Raw genomic sequence first — 21031 nt, 5'->3', positions numbered from 1 at the left:
CTCGCTCTCTCAACGCCGCGTGAACACTCGCTAGCAGAAAAAACCCGCGGAGGGAGCGCGTTTTTTGGGGAAAACGCGTGGAGTGTACTGTAATTAGACGTAATCTACCGATAACGTCTAAACGCCTAACGTCGTTTTCCTATAGCAAATTGATTTCAACTTAAACTTCAATTTTTCTCGTTAAATCTTTGCTAATGCATAAAATTATCATTAATTAGACATAAATGTGAGCGATTACCTCTTAAATGTGTAAAAATTGTGCTTTTAAACCACTTTTGTACATTTAAAAAATAAACATACACAATACACGAAGTGTGTTTGTCATTTATAGAAATACATTGAATTATCTTGAACGAAATTACTTTTTGAATAGGTTCCACATAACCAATTGTTGTTGTACAACAAACCACATCACTTTTTAGCTTTCTGTACTCTTTAATTAAATGAAACCTTTATGTGTGTGTTAAAACTACCAGTTGTATGCATCATTAATTGTTGAGCAACGTTATGAAATGTATTCTTTAATAAAAATGTGTTTCACAGCAAACACGGAATAATACTTAAAGGGATCTTTTCACGTTTTGGTTAAGTTGACAAAATTGAAAAAAGTTGTTTCAGATTCGCAAATTTTCGTTTTAGTTATGATTTTTTATGAGGAAACAGTTATACTGAACATTTACCATGATCTAATATAGCCAATATATGCATCTTTTGGCGATTTAAAAACCTGAAAATTATAAAGCGTTGCAACGCGAAACGATTGAATAATTTGGAGAATTCTGTTTTTGTCGTTTAATTTTGTGAAACTACGAAGATTGCTTATATGAAGTTTAAAATAGGTCGCTTATACATACTTGGCAGGATGGCGGAGCGGTCTAATTGGTTTTTACTCCAGGACTCCGGGGGTCACTGGTTTCAGCCCTGATGCGGGCTACTTTTTTTTCCCTTTTTTAAAATTTTATTCTTGATTGTTTACTGGAGCTTTTTAGATCCAATGTTTTTTATTTATCAATATAAAGGATTTAATGACAAACTTCAAAACACGCCAAAAAGCTGTGAAAAGGCCCCTTTAACAAAACATTTTTTTAAAGAATATATGATAGGTGTTTATTTCGATCTAATACGCCATATGGGGCCCACGAGAACAACATATTTTCATAAGAACAAAAATGCACAAATACGCACCAGCCCTATGCTCACACGCACACACTCACAAGTAAACAAAACATACATAAATGTACATGAACAAAATTTAAATCATGAATAAAGGTGGAGAAGCTCATTGTGAGTGAGACATAATAATCATCGAAACATAATACTGATAATCCAATAGTTCATTAAAAGCGAAAAAAGTCTCCGACACTGTATTAATGGACATACACTATACTTAAATCCCTTAGGTAACTTACCCTTTCTCGTTCTATCAACCAATTTAACTCTTGTGCATACTTCTTACTCTAAATGCAAATATTATCTTGGTTTGGGGACATCAATGTTATTTCTGTGATCATGGAGTCGAAGTGCAAGACTTAACAAGATGTGTTTGTGAAACACAATGTCCCTCTATATTATGTTTGACCTTGAAGGATGACCTTGGCCTTGTGAAGGATGACCTTGACCTTTCACCACTCAAAATGTGCAGCTCTATGAGATACACATGCATGCCAAATATCAAGTTGCTATCTTCAATATTCAGGGGTTTTTTTAGAGAAAGGGGAAGACGCTGGACGCTGGGTGAAAGGGGAAAAAAAGAGTGCGAAAGAGAGATATTAGGGGAAAAAATAAAAACTGTTCATTTCAATGTCTATAACTCATCAAAAGAGACTTTTGTCCTTTTTGTTCTAAAACACATTTAACAGGTATTAAAGTCAAAGTCCTTAATAAAGTTGCAGGTGTAGATCTAATAATGGGAAATGTTTTCAACTATATTTTTGTACTGGGGCCGGGGGACGATGTCAATTTTGTGATTTCAATTTCATGATGAATGGGTTGACGATCTTGATTTGCTACAGTATTGGAAGGGAAAGGAGCGGCAGCTGCCGATTGTCTACTTTCACTTTTACAATGTTCGATGTTGATTACCTCGGAATCCTGCTGGGTTATAACGGTTTTCGATGATTCTTTCTTAAAAAATGCCTCGATGCGTTCAGTATCTTCCGAGTTCGAATGTTTTATTTTGTTTGTGTAAGAACACTAATTGTGAGACATTTTTTTCTGTTTTCACGTTTATACCTCGGCTTGCACATAGCCCGGATGAAAATTCCACTGGTTTCCGGTAATTAATTGACGAAATACCCTTCTCGCGCAAGACCGGTATCCAGTAAAATAGTCACATGATTATTACGATTAGTTGCCCAGTTTACATGACGTTATTTAAGAGCTATATTTAGAATAACTGGGATTCCCAGATGTTGTGTGTTCCTCTGGAGAGAGAGAGCGCGAATTCGTTGTACATGGTGCAAATTGGATAATTGTCGAATGCCCCAAGGAAAAATAAACATTTCTTTGAGAGAAAATATTATATTTTGGTGAAAAATGATATTTTTGGTGGGGAAATTGTATTTTAAGGGGAAAAATTCTGGTAGGGGAAGACGCAGAATATCGGCGTCACTTTCTTAGTAAAAAAACCCCCTGATATTGCAAAAGTATTCATAAAATAAGCGATTTGGGCCACATATATTTGACCTCTGACCTTGAAGGATGACCTTGACCTTTCACCACTCAAAATGTGCAGCTCCATGAGATGCACATGCATGCCAAATATCAAGTTGCTATCTTCAATATTGCAAAAGTATTTATAAAATAAGCGATTTGGGCCACATATATTTGACCTCTGACCTTGAAGGATGACCTTGACCTTTCACCACTCAAAATGTGCAGCTTCATGAGATACATATGCATGCCAAATATGAAGTTGCTATCTTCAATATAGCAAAAGTTATTGCAAAATGTTAAAGTTGGCGCAAACAGACCAACACACAGGGCAAAAACAATATAGTAGTGGGGGACATAAAAAAGGATGTTGTTTCGCTTGCGGTTGTTAAATCCATACAGGGCTTCCCGCTGGCACAGCTGCTGATATTCGGATCTGAATACTTACAGGGTTTTTTTTTACTAAGAAAGTGACGCCGATGTTCGGCGTCTTCCCCTACCAGAATTTTTCCCCTAAAAATACAATTTCCCCTCCAAAAATATAATTTTTCACCAAAATATAATATTTTACCCTCAAAAAGATGTTTTTTTTCTTTTGGGAAGTCGACACTTATCCAAGTTGTACCATGTACAACGATCTCGCTCTCTTTCTCTCTCTCTCCCGACGAACGCTCAAATCTGGGAATCCCAGTGGTTCTATATATAGCTCTTAAATTACGTCATGGAAACCGGGCAACTAATCGTATTAATCATGTGACTATTTTACTGGATTCCGGTCTTGCGCGAGAAGGGTGTTTCGTCAATTAATTACCGGAAACCAGTCGAATTTTCATCCGGGTTATGTGAAAGCCAAAATATAAACGTCAAAACAGAAAAAAGTCTCACAATTGGCATTCATACACGAACAAAATAAAACGTTCGGACTCAGAAAATATTAATTGCGTTGACGCATTTTTTTAAGAATGAATCATCAAAAACTGTTGAAACCCAGCAGGATTCGAAAGGTACATGTAATCAACATCGATTAATACTGTCGGATTATTGTGAAAGTGAAAGTAGACAATCGGCAGCTGCCGCACCTTTCCCTTCCAATACTGTAGCAGATCTAGATCGTCAACCCATTCATCATGAATTTGAAATCATAATATTGACATCGTTCCCCGGCCCCAGTTGAAAACATTTCCCATTATTAGATCTACACCTGCAACTTTATTTAGGACTTTGACTTTAATATCATACTTGTTCATGTGTTTAAGAACAAAAAGGTCAGAGACATGCCTCTTTTTCTAAACCCCCCCCCCCCCTGAAGTTTGTAGGTGAGTTATAGACATTGAAATGAACAGGGTTTTTTTTCCCCCAAATATGTTTCTTTCGCGCTCCATTTTCCCCTTTTACCCAGCGTCCAGCGTCTTCCCCTTTTTCTAAAAAAAAACCCTGACTTAAACTTATTCAGACCTTATTCTTAACCGTTGCGCGTTTTACGATATCGGATTTTAGGCGGGAATACAACTCAGTGAAACTATTCAATTTCATATACAACATTGAGAATATTAACAGTTATTGAAATTAACAATATCAGCGACATCTTTTTAAAGACTAAACACCATTTCAAGTATCGAATTTAACATGTCAATAAAATACATTAATACCAAAAAAGGTTTCATTTAATATTGTTCACATTAAACCTTCAGAGCTCCAGATAAGGGTCGTTTTTTCGTAATTACGAATTATTTTTAAGTCCGTTACGTATTTATTTTAAAATCTTGTCGTACCATTAAGAATTACAAAATCAAGTTACGAACATTATTTTTACATCGGTTCGTATCGATTTTTATTGAGTTCTTTTCGCATATTAAAGATCTTTGCGGTGCTTATATTGAATGGTTATCGGGTTTGTTTAACAAAGCGCATTTTTTCCAATAAAAGCGGCGTATACAGTCTATCTGTTAAAAACTAATGGCGGTGCCCAGAGAGCGTCCTAAAAAACTGCAAAGCGTCCAAAAATACGCTTTTAACATATTGTACGCAAAGTGAGCCGAAGTTTAATGTTTAGAAAGACATAATAGAAAAGATCTTATACGATGCTGTATGTTCAGTTTCCGACACAGTCGGAAAAGCTAAACAAAAACGCGACACGACGGGTCCAAACTTAAACACACAAAAAAGAAAACATTGAACAAGTGAAAGGGACAAGTCCCGTGTCTAATCGTTGAAAAGATTGAAGGGGAGACCCGTTTTAATTGTGAAATATGACAAAATTCATCTAAGGCATGCAATCAAGAATAGTTTTGGCATATGAAGGTATTTGAAAAATAAAATTGTATTATACTGAAACTCGTATAAATAAAGTTGCTAGTATGTTAATTTTGATTTTTTTTGCATGAAAATAACCATTATTTATTTTTTTAGGTCATTTATAAAAAATAAGAATTATTTTCCAAAACTTAGTAGTAACGTTAAGAAGAAAATTACAGAGTTAAGAATTCTTTTTGAAAATCTGGTAGTAATTTAAGAATTTCACAAAACCTTATCTGGAGCTCTGACCTTTAAATGAAAGTGTCGCTTTAACTATTTTCCGTGTCTTAACTTAATAAGCCGCGAATCGTTTGCTAAAAACAGTTAACAAAAAGGGCTATACGTTCTAATTCTTATTGAAATACAAAAATAAGTATAACATAATTAATAACGTCCATAAACACACACAGCAAGATCAAAGTTTTAATGGTAAACTAATATGACATTCCACGTAAATTATTATTTTCGTCTAAATCGAATACTATATATAGAGAAACAATATATTTATAACCGACCAATGAGGTAACATTATGCAACTTTCAATTTACACAGTGCTATATGGCAACAATATGGAATTTGAACAGTGATAGTGTTTTAAGGTCTGGACTATCATTACTTGTAAGTTTGTATAAACATTCTTCTAATGCAATTAGTAAAATTATGTTTATATTTTATGTTTAATAATTTATTGCATGATTATTCTGTGCTGTTATATGAATTTGATGCTGTTAAAGCTTCCGACATGAATTCATGTCGGAACGATGCTATTGCAAAATAACGTTAAACGATATGAGGTCGATGTAAATCGACCTCATATTTATAGGAGTAACGTGAGCCCAATATTTGTATAATTAATTTTTCGATCCCATAAATATTATGCCTAGATCATTTATTAAAATATTATGTCGGCTTCCTTTAAACCGGATGATTTACGCCCCACGTGTTTGACGAACAGGTATGGTGTTCGAGCAGTGACATAAACATGTTGTTATTTGTTTTAAGGTAGCAAATTAGTCGTCTTTCCGAGTCTTATATATTTCAAATTAACAATACACGTTTATGCCTTTTGGTAATATAGTTAATTTTTGTATTAGTGTCATTTCGTGACTATAATGAGTACTGTTTTGCGAGTAAATAAGTAAATTTGACAATAAAGGTTCACTGGAAAGTCGGTTTTCGGACGTTTCACCCCCAAGAAGTTTCCTCCCCTAGACGTTCCCCCCCCCCCCAAGACGTTTCCTCCCCAGACGTTTCCCCCCCACTGTGGTTTAAGTGCAGACGTTTCCCCCCCAATAAATGTATAATTGTTTGGTTGAAGTTTATTCTTGATTTATTATCAAAATGATTATTTAATTTATGAAGTTTTCAATTAACTTTATTTATGAAGCAGCTTGTTTGATTATCTTTTTGGTTTAACTGTGAATGGAATGCATGTAAATCATTAGTGTTGAGGAACTGTAGTTGTTTGTTGTTTTCAATCCAATTAATCCAATTAAATATGGTCCATTGGTGAATTGATAAAATGGTTAAATCACATTTATATTAATTTCAAAACTGTTTTCCTTGTAACAGTTAAATATGATAAATTAAAATAAATAAATAAACTATATAATCGTCAACAATTTTTTTTTCATGCATTTATATGTATGTATATAATAAAATGATTGGATGTCACTGATATTTTAATTTTTACTAATAACTAGTTCAGACTAATTAAAACAGAATTGCACTTTCCTTGTGCATTATTTCATTATTGGTATAATTAGCAAATGTTATCAAAACTTATTGATATTTTAATAATTTTACTCAATAATATTAATTATATTTAAAAGCAACAAAAAACTTTTTTATTTAATGAATTTGTGGAATTTAAGGAAAAGTTAATAATTTTACAAATTCAAAAAAGTGTTTTAAATACATAAATATAAACAGACACCAAATCTAAGCAGCTCAGTATCACACTCCACAATATCATGAACAACAACATTTTAAATCTGGTAACAAGTGTCTAATGGTGTTTTAAATGCAAAAATATTAATGTGCTAATCTCATCTTATCCCCCTGTCACCTAATCTCATCCATGCTGATTAAAGGGCCTGTATATTGCACCCATAATCTAGCTGTTATCTGTTGTACTACACTTGCTAATCTACCGGCAATCAATGCTTGTTTATTGCACCCTAAGTGCCTAATATCTTGTATAATGGTAGGTGTGGTTGTTATATAATATTAGCCAAATGATGAAAATGCTGTCACATTTTTTTGGCTACAAATTAAATTAATTTTAAATTGGAAGGTAAATGGTATTAGTAAAGATCTATGACACACTGATAAGTTATTTATCAAAATTATTTTTGAGAACTACAATTCAATACTGGCTGTAATAAATTATAATTTTAATGTCATATAACAATTTAATTTACTCAAAATAAAAATCCAAATATGTTATAGTTATTATTCATTTTTAAAAATCATAACTTATGGCATATCTTCATTATGTAACTATCATTTTATGCCTTTAATTCTTACAATCTAAACAAAGATCCGACATTATGAATTATAACACAAGAACACTAAAAAAATATTATATCCAATTCACAAACTCTGAAAAGGTCAATCACTATGAAACGTATGAATAATATTATTGCAGTTAATTCTAATAACAGAATGAATCAGTGTAAAATGTTTTTAGTATATATAGGTATAATTGTATTTGTTTGTAGCAAAATTAATTCATTAATTCAATAATAGTAATTCTTTACTTTGTAACATACCATTCCACTTAAAATGATCATCAAAGAACATAAAAGGTGTTCGTTTACTCAATTGATTAATACAATAGTTATAATTGTTTAATTTGTAACATACTATTCCACTTACAATGACCATCAAAGGTGTGCTTTTACTCAATTGATTAATACAATAGTTATAATTATTTTAATTTGTAACATACTATTCCATTTAAAATGACCATCAAAGAACATCAAAGCTTTGATTTTACTCAATTTTTCAATGAGCTTAATTAATGCAAGAACAATTTAAGGCACTTATAAAATCAAGTATAATTAGATCTATTTAATTGTTAGATTTGTTAGAGGCTTCCCTAAACAACCATATAAAATCATTAATTAACATTTTAATCAGTCAGGACTCAACTTACATCATTTTTTTACACATAAAATGCACTCAATTAATATACTAATACTTTATTTTCACTTTATTACAAATAACTACTGCTAATATACATTTACATATTATGCAAACGTCTGGGGAGGAAACGTCTTGGGGGAGAAACGTCTGCCACCCGGAAAGTCCACCATACTAAAAGTAGTTTCCCAATTATTTTGTTAACTTTTGACATTCTTTGATGTTTTCCTTTTGGATATTTTAGGATTGTTGGTGTGTGTTGTGTGGACTTTTCATTTGTAGTACCTAACATTAAGTGTATACAATATTTTGACCAAAGGACTTTGTTCAATTTAACTCCGTTTGTTATTTTGATAATTTCATGCATGCGCTGTATATTTCTTCAAAAGCAACATTTTGCATAATATTTTTTTATTAGCATTTACTGATCTGTTCTACAAGTATTTACAAGCCTATTGACATATAAATTGAAGTATTTGCTATAATATTTATTGAACTATTCCTATGTGAAAAATGAGCCTTTTTACACTTTACTGTTTACATGAACCTTAACAAAACATTGTCATTGACATCGACCGACTATGGTTCAAACCTCAAACGAAATACAAAGAAGACAATGCATTGCAACCGTTTTCAATTACATACAATAAAATCCAAACACAAGAACCAATACTGACCACTAGAGTGAACTTGGACTCGTTTTTTTTAGAGAACAGACAAATGGCTGCCAGCTTTTCCCGGTTGATGTTATGTGCAGACGTGCATAACAGATCGTATAGAGCAGACTGTCATTGAGTGTATATCCCAGTGTGTATGCGTCATCAGAAATTGAGTATTTTCAGTTTGTATGCAGGTGTATTCTCCGGAACAGATCTATATAGATGCCGACTACAACTATTAATTGTATGAATTTTATTTAATTAACATTTAATAAATATTATTTGTCTGCTTATGGTTTGATGTTTATTTAATAAACTATATTTATATACATCCGTACAATCTTCAAATGTTTCAATATGTTTTTAAATTGCAATTGATAACAAATGAAGCCCTATAATCTGCATCCAGTTGACATTCCCGTATTCTTATACGGTCTCTATGCTATATTAAAAGATATTATTAAACTAATGCTTATACGGGGTTTATTCCATTAAATGCGATATGAACACCTTATTTACGTCTAAACAATCTAAGAAGATTCTTTGAATTATAGGTGGTTGATTTCGACGGAAAACTATTGCAGCCCTATCAATCTGCATGTGTTCCGACAGTATTGAAGATTTATAAGTGTTTTATCCCGTGTGCTATAATCTCTTAATTGCATTTAAAACGTAGTGAGTCCCTAATCATCTGCGTCCAGGTCCAAAGTCTGAGCAGGTTCCGATTTTGGTTTCATGCGACGGATAACTACTGAAGCCCGAACAATCTGCATGCGTCCTGAACAACTTTACAAGGCATATCTCAGGTTTTTATATGTGATTAATTTGCGAAAGAAAAATAATAAAGCCCTTTAAATCTGCTGGCGTTTTGACAACATTCACATGGCATTTCTAAGATTCTTATAAAGTTTACTTGCGACGGACAACCAATGAAACCCTTTAAATCTGCATGCGTTTCAACGCATCCTATCAGATTCTTATATGGATCTAATTTCAACGGGGAACTTGTGATACCATATTAATCCTTATTCATGCCAACAACCTTCACAGTGTATTTCACAGGTTTTTATATGGATTTTAAATTCGACGGCAAACTAATAAGTCCTATTAATATGCATGCGTTACGACAGCACTCACAGGGCGCGTATACGGTTACAATCGGTGATTGTATGGGATTTTTCCATATACATTTGCGCTCAGTCGACACGAACATCTTAATTTATGGCATTAAATAAGTAATGCAATCCTTATCCATGTGCGTTCTTATACTGCTTTAATTGCGACTAAAATATTTTTATTTTAGTTAAAATCGCGATCCATGTAATGGAAATTAAGCATGCAAGAGTAAGTGTAAAATGTTTTCAGTTGTGACGTAAAACGGTCCGTGAACAACCTAAGTTTGATGGGATACGCACGATGTAATCGTTGTCTATACGCCGATTAATAGACGTTCATAAGTTCCACAACACTTTTTAATACGTCTCAAGCCATGCGAAAATTGTATGGACGCAGAAAAATATAATTTCATTAGTTATTTAATACAATTACTAGCGAATAAGCCACCTTAATATATCGACTTGATGCACATTGATAGGGTTCCTTTAGCTCTGTAATGCAAGTAAGACCGTATATATGCGCATGTGAATGTTAACTGGGTGAAGATGAACAGATACTCAATATTATTAAACATGAATGTGGCAGAGTCCCGGTCAAACCCGAACAAGCTACGGTTTATCCCGGTGAAGCCCCGGCAGAGCCCAGGTTGTCGCCGGTAATGCCCAGGTGGAGCCCCGGTAAAAGCCGGCAGCGTTCCGGCAAAGCACCGGTCTACCGTAACTCCGCCGAGACTCACCGGGGCTATCTTGGCAACAGACCCCGACAGAGCTACGGCAACGCCCCGATTTAATCGCGGTCGTCGCCGGTAATGACCAGACGGAGCCCCGGCGAAATCCGGTTTACCAATGAACCTGGCTATATCGGGACTCTGCCGGCATTCACCAGGGCTCCACCTGGGCACCACCTGCGACAACCGGGGCGTTGCTGTAGCTCTGCCGGGGTTTGTATGGGCCCCGGTGGAGCAACGGTGCCGTCCGGGTTGTTCCCGGTGCCGTCCCGGTTGTTTCCGGTGCCGCGCCGTTCGATGCCGGTCCTTCACGGTAACTACCGGTTCATCCCGCAGGTATAAACATTTTAATACTTACCCGGTGGAGCGTCGAGCCCCAGTTGTCCCCGGTTTATCACCGTCGTCCCCGGTTCATCCAGGTAGAGCCCCGGTTCATCTCGGTAGATCCCGGATCACGCACCGGGGCTCCACCGGCATCATATTGAGAGTGGGCTTTAAGACCGTATACGCGCATTTCAATGTACACAGATCAATAGGCAACAATCTCGTATAATCCAGAATTAAATCGTATAAGCACGATGTGAAAGTTATCTGGATACAGATTTATAGGTGCTCATTTTTTCCCCAACGCTTTACCACGCGTATAAAACTTGCGAAGATCGTATAGAAGCATGTAAATAGAAGTTGCACAATGCACTATAAATCTGTATTCAGAACTCAATCTGTTGTGCACGTCTACATCTAACGCTTACATCCAAATAGAAGTTACACAATCTGCACTATAAATCTGTATTCAGAACTCAATCTTTTTTTTCTAACGCTATTATAAACCACAATTCTACGACAAATTATTGACGCAGACGAAAAGGGTTTCATCATAATCTGCACTAAAAATCTGCATTACAAATTCTAATAGTGCCGCAAAATATACACCTCCCACTGTTCATCACGTGATACACAATCTGCACAAAAAATCTGTTTTCTGAATTCAAACTGTTATGCGCGTCTGCATATAACACTAACCGCTTTTCCCTCCGATTTGATCATGTGACTACACTCACAAAAATATCATGTTAAAATAATAAGTACGGGTTATAAAGCACTAAACAAATCGGGAGAAAGTCGACCCGGTCACAAATAATAATGGCATATGTATCATATGTCAAACAAAGATTTCACTGCGGATTTATAAATAATAATGCCGACGTACCACATTGATATAAACTAGATTGTTTACTGGAAAAAAGGAAGAAAAAATTGATGATTTCACAACCAATCAATGATGTACACAAAAAGATGTTTTCCATTGACAGTGAGGTATCAAAATTTTAGAACAGAATATATCAAAACAGCGAAACCCATGTATCAGTTATTGAATGTATGTAATAAGAGCTCATTGTGTCATTGTCGACCTGAAAAGGCCCACAAGTCAACCGGGGGTGACTAAAAGCCGATTCATGTCACCCTGCGGTGACTTCAAGCCGACGGTAGTCACCCTTTGTGACTAGAATCGGCTTTATCAAGTTTATGTCACCCCAGGGTGACATGAATTGGATTCTAGTCATCCCTGGATGATAAGAATCGGCTTCTAGTCAACCGTGTATTTTTTATCAAACGGCACCGCATCCACAAATAATTTCCGCAATTAATTATTTTAGTTTTTTTAGACATTTAGCTCTTCTTTCGTTTTTGTAGTATTGTGCGTTCCGTGGTACTATAGATTCACAACGCAATTCCGATACGAAATGTTCAACGGGTTTATCCACAATAAACGGTTATAACTGGGTACTGATAAACAAAATGCATACTTCCGATACATTAAATAAAACTTAATATTCATCGGATTTAACAGTCTTGACAAAGTAGCGTAGTCAAATAATAGAAAACAATGGATGTTAAAAATTCAATGATGCTCCTCTAAACGTAATACGGTAGTTAACGTTAGATTTAATAGTTCAATACTCCATATTTAAAAGAACTTAGTATAAGCTATTACTTATGTCTCAAAATTCAATGGTTCAATACCAAAGTTACTATTGTTAATGTTAATCTTACTTTTTTAGACCAAAATTTGGTCACTTTATATAGCCGCGGCGTTCCACTTGTGACCAGAAATTGGTCACTGTGACCAAATATTGGAGAGAGTGCACAGAATGGGGCCTAAGCGTGAATGTGAAAGTAGACCCAGGAGTATTGTGGCAAAGTTTACTCTGTTTAAGGAGAGAGAGCTTGTACGACACCAGGGGAGCGAGCTCAAGGGTACCCCGTTCTACGTGAACGAGCAGTTCCCAAAGGAAGTGTCCGACAAACGCAGAAAGTTGGTGCCACGAATGAAGGAAGCCCGCAGCCAAGGTAAAAAGGCATGGATTGCGTACGACACACTGTTTGTCGACGGGAAACCAGTTCGGGACTAAGAGTGCGTCGGGGATGAGCTGCGCGTACTATCATGGAACGTACATGGACTTACTGCTTTGAAACGAGACAGCGTTGATTTTATTAATATTGTTGCTAAACATGACATAATTTTTCTATACGAAACGTGGACTTCCGACTCTAGTGTCGTTGATATACCCGGCTATAAATCTTTTAATTTCTACAGAAAATTCTAGCATCGAAACGCGAAGCGCGCGAGTGGTGGAACTGTTATCTATATAAAAGATTCTATTTCTAATGGTGTGGAAATTATTCGTAACTATTTGGACACTGTTATATGGATTAAATTGGATAAAAATGTTTTTCATATGGACAAAGATGCTTATGTTTGTGGTGTTTACGTATGGGGTGAAGATTCCCCAGCGTACAATATTTTTAATGTTGATATATTTGACGTTTTAGAATCAGATATTAATTTATACGACTCATTGGGATATGTTTATATAGTTGGAGATTTTAATAGTCGTGTAGGCTCTAAATGTGATTATATTATGCATGATAGAATGACTGATTGCATTGATGATTATGATTATTTTCCAGATGAACCACTGTACCGGGGCTCACCCGATATAATATTGTAAACAGTCATGGTGTTAAACTTATTGATCTTTGTCAATTTACGCATTCTTAACGGTAGATTGCCCGACACTGACAAGTTTACATTTATAACGCAACAAGGCGCGTCGCTAATTGATTATCTGCTCACAAAAGAAAGCAATTTTTCATGAATCAATAGTTTTACGGTTGAAGATCTTAACGTTTATAGCGACCATACACCAATTAGTTTTTCGCTACATGCCAATTTTGATTATCCGGAAGGGATAAGTGAAAATTATGTGAAAATACAATGGGATGTATCTAAACGGGATAAATTCAGAAGTGCTATTATTAGTCGACTAACCGAACTTAATAACTTGACATGTAGTCATAGTAGTAATCTACAAAACAGGGAGTATATAAATACCCTGCATAACTCTTTTACAATAATTATACGTGAAGTAGCCGATCCGTTGTTTTTAAACCATTCCTCGCATAAGAATGTTTCTTATAATGATGCAGCACATGTTAAGCATGCTGACTGGTTCGATAATGAATGTGTTCAAGCTAAAAATATATATTTACAAGCGCTGCGAAATTTTAATTTCTGCAAAACAACAGAGAGTAGGCATTTACTTTGCGCACAAAAAGCAAATTATAAATCTTTAATAAATAAAAAGAAACGGTTGTTTGAAAATAATAAGCTTTGCGAGTTAGAGAAATTAAAGCACGCTAAACCTCGAGAGTTTTGGAAGCATTTTAAAAACAATAAGAGTAGAAAGAGTAACAACATTTCTTATGATGATTTCTTTAAATATTTCTCTACACTAAGTAATGATATTTCGCAATGCTCAAATGACGAGGCTGAGCAATTTTGTCGCACAAATGATTTTAATAACTGTGATGTCCCGTTTCCGGAACTTGATAAACCAATCACCACTGACGAAATTGTGAATGCCGTTATGTTTTTGAAATCGCGCAAATCATGTGGATATGATAATTTGCTTACCGAGTATTTCATGGAAAGCGTTGATATCATAGGATCACATTTGTGTGATATATTTAATGCTATTTTAAACTCTGGGTATTTTCCCGATAAGTGGACCGAGGGGATAATTGTACCTATACATAAAAAAGGGGGATACGGAAAATGCTAGTAACTACCGAGGTGTAACACTTGTAAGCTGTTTGGCTAAATTATTTACAACTGTAATAAACAAGCGCGTTGAATCTTTTTGTAACGAAAATAATAGTATTTCGGACGCTCAGTTCTGATTTCGGAAGGGAAGATCAACAGTTGATGCCGTTTTTATACTCTTGTCGGTCATTCAAAAATATCTTAACCAAAATAAACGTCTTTATGTTATTTTTGTCGATATGTTTAAATGCTTTGACTCAATCTACCGAAATGCCGTTTGGTTAAAAATGTACAAATCCGGAATTCAAGGTAAATTGTTAAGAATCATACGAGATATGTATCAGAAAGTAAAATCTTGTGTAAAATCATGTAGCACATATTCCGTTTTTTTTAATATGCAGTTGGCCTGAGGCAAGGTGAGGTACTCTCGTCGATTTTGTTTTCATTCTTTGTTAAGGTTCATGGGGGAGGGGGATAAAATTCATTAAAACTTCGCTTTGGTTTTTCTTCATTCAATGTGGTACAATATGGTCAAACTATATATCATTGTAAAGCTTAAGACGGATAGAATAACATAAACACGTTTTTGACATTCAATATTTGTGTGCTTTATTTATATTTTGGTTTAAAACCCATACATTTTTACACTAATTTACAAAATCTCAATCTAAAGTTAGGAAGGATATGCACTACCTTAAGTTGAATAAATACAAAGCTATATACATATACAAGGTCAAGTTAGCAACATTTCACAGAAAGTTATTGTCATAAAACAACAAATGAGTTTTTATTCAACTGCCTTTTTTGGATAAATTTCCTAAACAAAGTTCTAAAAATAACTAAAACGTAACTACTTTTAAAAAATCCAGGTATGGTGGATAATAAGTCACAATTCTATTTCAAAGGCTTAACAATTTTGTTATTTACCTCTCAACCAAATTGTAAATTTTAAACCATCTGAAATTGAAATAGATTGCAGACGACATATAAAATTGTAAAGGAATATAAAGAAATTGGCAAACCGATTGATTTTATATTTCGATTCCTTCTACCCATTTTGAAAGCGTGGCCATCGCTGTGCTCCGTAGAAAAACGTGCAAAACAAATCGGTCGAAACCACGTGCAGTGGTGAGAAAATCGTGTATGTGTATACACATACCTGAGAAAACACATACTTATTTTGACAGTTGGGTGGCAACACGTAAAACAACTATTAACATTAATCAGCAAGAGATCGCACTAAATAACAGAAATGACCACGTAGAGATATCATCACTTACCCTATTTCAAATATTTTCCAGCTGAAAATTGTCCCTCACACGTCTTTTTTGGTTTATTTGTATTGTTTTTCTGGAGCCGGAGTGCATCTCACAGAATATTCATCCAACTTCCGTTGTTTTCACTTTCGTTATTAAAAACTCCGTTTAAAAGAATTTTTTCTACTTTTAGATTGTTAAAGCGATGTATTATGATATATTATCAATAGAATAGTATACCGTGATGAATTGAACGGAGTTACGTATCGATCTTTCTGTCAGTCTGTAAGCGCACTATTTTATGCGCAATAATATAGTACAGGTGATTCGACAACGATTAGAAACATTGGTGAAATGCTTCTTACATAGTTATTCTTTTGAGTGTTTATGAGGTCTGATCGTGCAGTTTGCAAACATCAACGGAAAGATTACATTCGTTTGGAATGTCAATTAGGCGATGAGTGAGTTTTTAGCATGTTTCTTTCTATTTTATTAAATTTAAAAATGGCTGCCCACATGGTGATGAAATGACATGTGTTCGAGTTTTGATATTTCTAGATATGTAAACTTTTTTTACTATTTAAGCGTAACTTGCCCTCGTCAATGTCGATATTAATCACTAGTTATATAATTTTCCGCCGAAATACGTGGAATAAACATGATTCAGATTTTTGAAAATAATGTATATTTTATTGTTAAAATCGCTTTGTATTTTGATTGATTTTGTGGATGTTATGATACGTTGATGTACAAAATTGGCAGCAGTTTGAAGGAAAAACATCCTTTAAAGCATATATGTATACATTTTCAATGTGGCATTCTCTTTAGTCAAATTTGAGTTCAATGCTAGGGGTCCCACATTTTTCAAAATGACGCCTCTACATGAACCTTAATGACCTTGAACTTTATTTACAAAATGAACCTAATTCTGGTGTATTAATAGACGATATTGTGTTAATGCTTTTACTTTTTGCAGATGATATGGCAATTTTTGCGAAATCGCCTGAGGAATTACAAACCAATATAAATCTTTTGCACTCATATTGTAAAACATGGGGACTTATTGTAAACACAGACAAAACAAAAATTATGGTTTTCAGAAAGAGGGGCAGACTGTTTGCAAATGAAAAATGGAGCTTCGATGGGAAAGAATTGATGGTTGTAGACGATTTTAATTATCTTGGTACTGTTTTCAACTACACTGGGAATTTTAAGCTGAATCAAGAATATCTAGCAGGTAAAGCTATTAAGGCATTGAATATACTACTGCAACATTGTAAAAAGTACGAACTGATGCCAAAGATATTGTGCCAACTCTTTGATTCATTTGTTGGTTCTATACTTAACTATTCAGCAGAGGTATGGGGTTTAAACAATCAAAAGAACTAGAGATAATTCACCTTAAATTTTGCAAACGTATTTTAAAACTTAAAACTAATACATCTAATGCGGGCGTATATGGGGAATTAGGTCGGTACCCTCTGTTCATTTCTAGGTATCTAAAAATTATTAAATACTGGAGTAAAATTATACATACGGATAATATTATTATTAAAAAGGTTTATGAGCAAGCCAAGGAAGATTGTAACAATGGTTTTACAAATTGGGTTTCTAATGTAAAGTTATTGCTGAATAATTATGGTTTCTCTTAGATCTTCGAAGATGCTGACAATGTCGATTTTAAATCTTTTATCATCATTTTCAAACAACGTGTCATAGACAATTTCATTCAGGAATGGTCCCAGAACATGCAGACAAACCATGTTCTTACTAATTATGTCCTCTTTAAAAACATTTTCAACTACGAATCATACCTAGATTTACTACCAAGCAGCCTTAGAATGTTCTTTTGTAGACTAAGACTGTCGGTCCACCCCCTAAGAATACAAACGGGTAGATATGGTAGAAATAGAATTGATAGGGATCAGCGTTACTGTTTATTTTGTAATTCACAAGATATTGAAGATGAATATCATTTCATGCTTATATGTCCATTCTTAGATGAGATTCGCAAAAAATATGTACCAAAGTACTATTACCAACGCCCATCGATGTTTAAATTTTCGGAAATGTTGGGCATTGATACAAGACCAAATTAATTAAAATTTCTATTTTTATTAAATACGCATTAAATAAAAGGAACACATTGTTAAATGTAAGTTCATCCTCTTAAATAATGAAACTTAAAAATTCTGAACTAACATAATTTATTTGATTAAAATATTCAAATGTTATATTTTTATAGTAAAGACCAGGTATACCGTATGTACTTTGCTACACACCGTATGTGCTGAAATAATATATTATATGAAGTAATGTGCTTTATTGTATACCGTATGTACTAAAACTATGTATTATATGAGTAACGTGACATGAATCTAAATCATGATTTGGTTTTTGTTCTACTGACGATGTGCATTGTGAAAGTCAAAATAAAACATATGTTCTGTTCTGTTCTGTTCCTAATAGAAACTGAAAGTACAGACGCTTTACAAATACATGCACAATGAGCGACGAATTATGTCAGATTGAAAACGCATGTATGTCTTCGTCGATTATATGGTCAGACTCTTTATTTAACTGTGAAATCAAGTCCGCAGAGCGTTTTAATAATTTTGACTGCTCCGTTATCCGTGAGCTTGCTGAATGAAAGCGTCGCCGTGTTACGATCACAGGTGGTTAGCGTGTGGCTATGATATTAATTAGTGAAAACATCATTTTGAATGATAAATAATCATATTATAACGAAAAATTAACTTTTCTGAAAAAAAATAATATTTCACTATCAAATATATATATATAACAAGGTATGCAACTCAAAATCAGCCCAAAACGGGGTGCATCGCTTTGAACAGCCATATCTTCATAAATTTTGCAGCGATTTTCACGATCTCGGTCTTATTCAACGCAGAAATGAATTTCCTTTCTGGAAATGTATATGTCTTGCAATATTTTAACAAATGCTGGGTCAACTTTTAAGAAATAACACGATACACAACACGCATGACCCAGTTGACAGTGATCATGCTGTCTTTAAGACTGAAATCTTCACGGAGTAAAGGGCAACTTCCCTACAAAGTTCATGTAGTTCGATACCATAATTCAATAAAACGTATGAAAAAACATTATTACCGTTCTTGTCGTTACATTCTGCATCAAGACTAACTGCCCAGCGCCGTTTGAAACCTTTGTTTACATACATTTCAACTAACTGACATTTTAAACATACGAGTGATTTCATTGGTCCAATGCGGAGGTGTGTCTTTACAACTGGAGATTTCATTCATAAAGAATACATGATCACTGTCAACTGGGTCATGCGTGTTGTGTATCGTGTTATTTCTTAAAAGTTGACCCAGCATTTGTAAAAATATTGCAAGACATATACATTTCCAGAAAGGAAATTCATTTCTGCGTTGAATAAGACCGAGATCGTGAAAATCGCTGCACAATTGATGAAGATATGGCTGTTCAAAGCGATGCACCCCGTTTTGGGGTGATTTTGAGTTGCATACCTTGTTATATATATATTTGATAGTGAAATTTTTTTTTTCAGAAAAGTTAATTTTTCGTTATAATATGATTATTTATCATTCAAAATGATGTTTTCACTAATTAATATCATAGCCACACGCTAACCACCTGTGGTTACGATAATAATTCCAAAGTTAAGAGAAAATTCCGACTAGGGATGTGCCACACTTCCAACACATCAGCCCCGTTATGTCCTGAATAAATTACATGTATAATTTCTTGAGTGCCAATTGCATCTTACACATATCAAAAACATTCACGGCAGTCAATTCGTTTGTGTAGGCCTACTGGTCTTCATGGCAATAGTAAACGTATTAAGTTTAATGGAGATTATATAACAAAGGGAACTTATTCAGCTTATTCAGTTTACTAATCAATATGATTCAAATGTTTTCGCTTTTTTCTGAAAAGTATTTTATTCAACATACGGTTAAAAAAAAATGCGCGCCACCTGTTGTCATAATTTAGTAACTTGCATTCTGCATAGTTGCATTCTGCTTACTGCCTGTTGCTAATTGCCGTTGTTAATGACGCTTAGTGGCAAAACCGATTATGACTGGTTTCAGGAACAATGAACACACAAACATTGGATAGTCACCAAGCATGTTGCAACAATCATCAAGTATAACAGATAGAGAACAAGCATGTTGGAACTCTCATGAAACATGTTAGAAAAAACATCACGCATAATGTAAATTTTTATCATGAATGATGTAATGTTGCAGCAATCATCAAGTATAAACAAAAAGACAACAAGCAGGTTGGAATTGTCATAAAACATATTAAAATAAGCATCATTTATAATGTAAATATTCACCACGAATGATGTAATGTTTACCTTAATACACTTCCATATATTAATGACAACATATAAACAAAACGCATCCCAGTAAACAGACGCTTTTATTGCATCTAGTATGCTATTTTCAATAAAAGCGCCTGTTTGAATCGATTATTGTACATTCGGATACTTTTTCTGGGTAACGGCTTTTATCGTTATATAACAATTACATAGTGCACTACTTCTCAACTGTCCAATATGGAACAAATACAGACTTATTGGATGCAATACCGGAATATATTGGACGGTCACGTAGTACATATGAAGAATGCCCATTGGATGAATTTATTTGATATAGAATAATATTAAAATTATCAATTAATGGTACAAAACATTTATTGTGATCATCTGACTTGCGATATTGGTGTTTCATGTGAGCAATATGCGCCAAGTGTCGCAGTCCGCACGGGCTAATCAGGGATGACACTTGTCACCTAGACTGGATTTTAGTTTAGAAGAGAATTTCTTTAAACGATAATCCCATAAGAGCCGAGTCGCCCTTTAATAGCCTGTACGGACTGCGCAGTCATTAAACCCCGTTTTCCCAGAGCGCGGCTCAATTATGTACTTTGTCTTATAACGTCATCAATGCAAACTTTATTGCAATATGAAATTAAGATAATCTTGGTAATTCAGATGTTAGAACTTCAGAGGAATTAGTGGTGTCTAAATTGAGTTGAAGCTATTTTTTATTTA

General features: G+C 34.3%; 1 protein-coding gene across 4 annotated transcripts in view; it reads right to left on the bottom strand.

Annotated features, from left to right (window-relative positions):
- LOC127864858 (uncharacterized) overlaps window positions 1-21031 on the bottom strand; it is a 322960-nt gene that overhangs the window by 49085 nt on the left and 252844 nt on the right. Inside the window, exon 1 of one of the 4 annotated variants that reach the window (XM_052404758.1) lies at window positions 8772-8833. The exons of the other annotated variants lie outside the window; for them this stretch is intronic. The gene's annotated coding sequence lies outside the window, so the exon portion shown is untranslated. Of the gene's footprint in view, window positions 1-8771; window positions 8834-21031 lie in introns of those variants that run through there. 4 annotated transcript variants of the gene reach the window in all.

Source organism: Dreissena polymorpha, chromosome 1, assembly GCF_020536995.1.
Source record: "Dreissena polymorpha isolate Duluth1 chromosome 1, UMN_Dpol_1.0, whole genome shotgun sequence".
Taxonomy (NCBI): Eukaryota; Metazoa; Mollusca; class Bivalvia; order Myida; family Dreissenidae; genus Dreissena; species Dreissena polymorpha.
The sequence above is the reverse complement of the archived record's forward strand: the minus strand, read 5'-3'. Positions and strand labels throughout refer to the sequence as shown.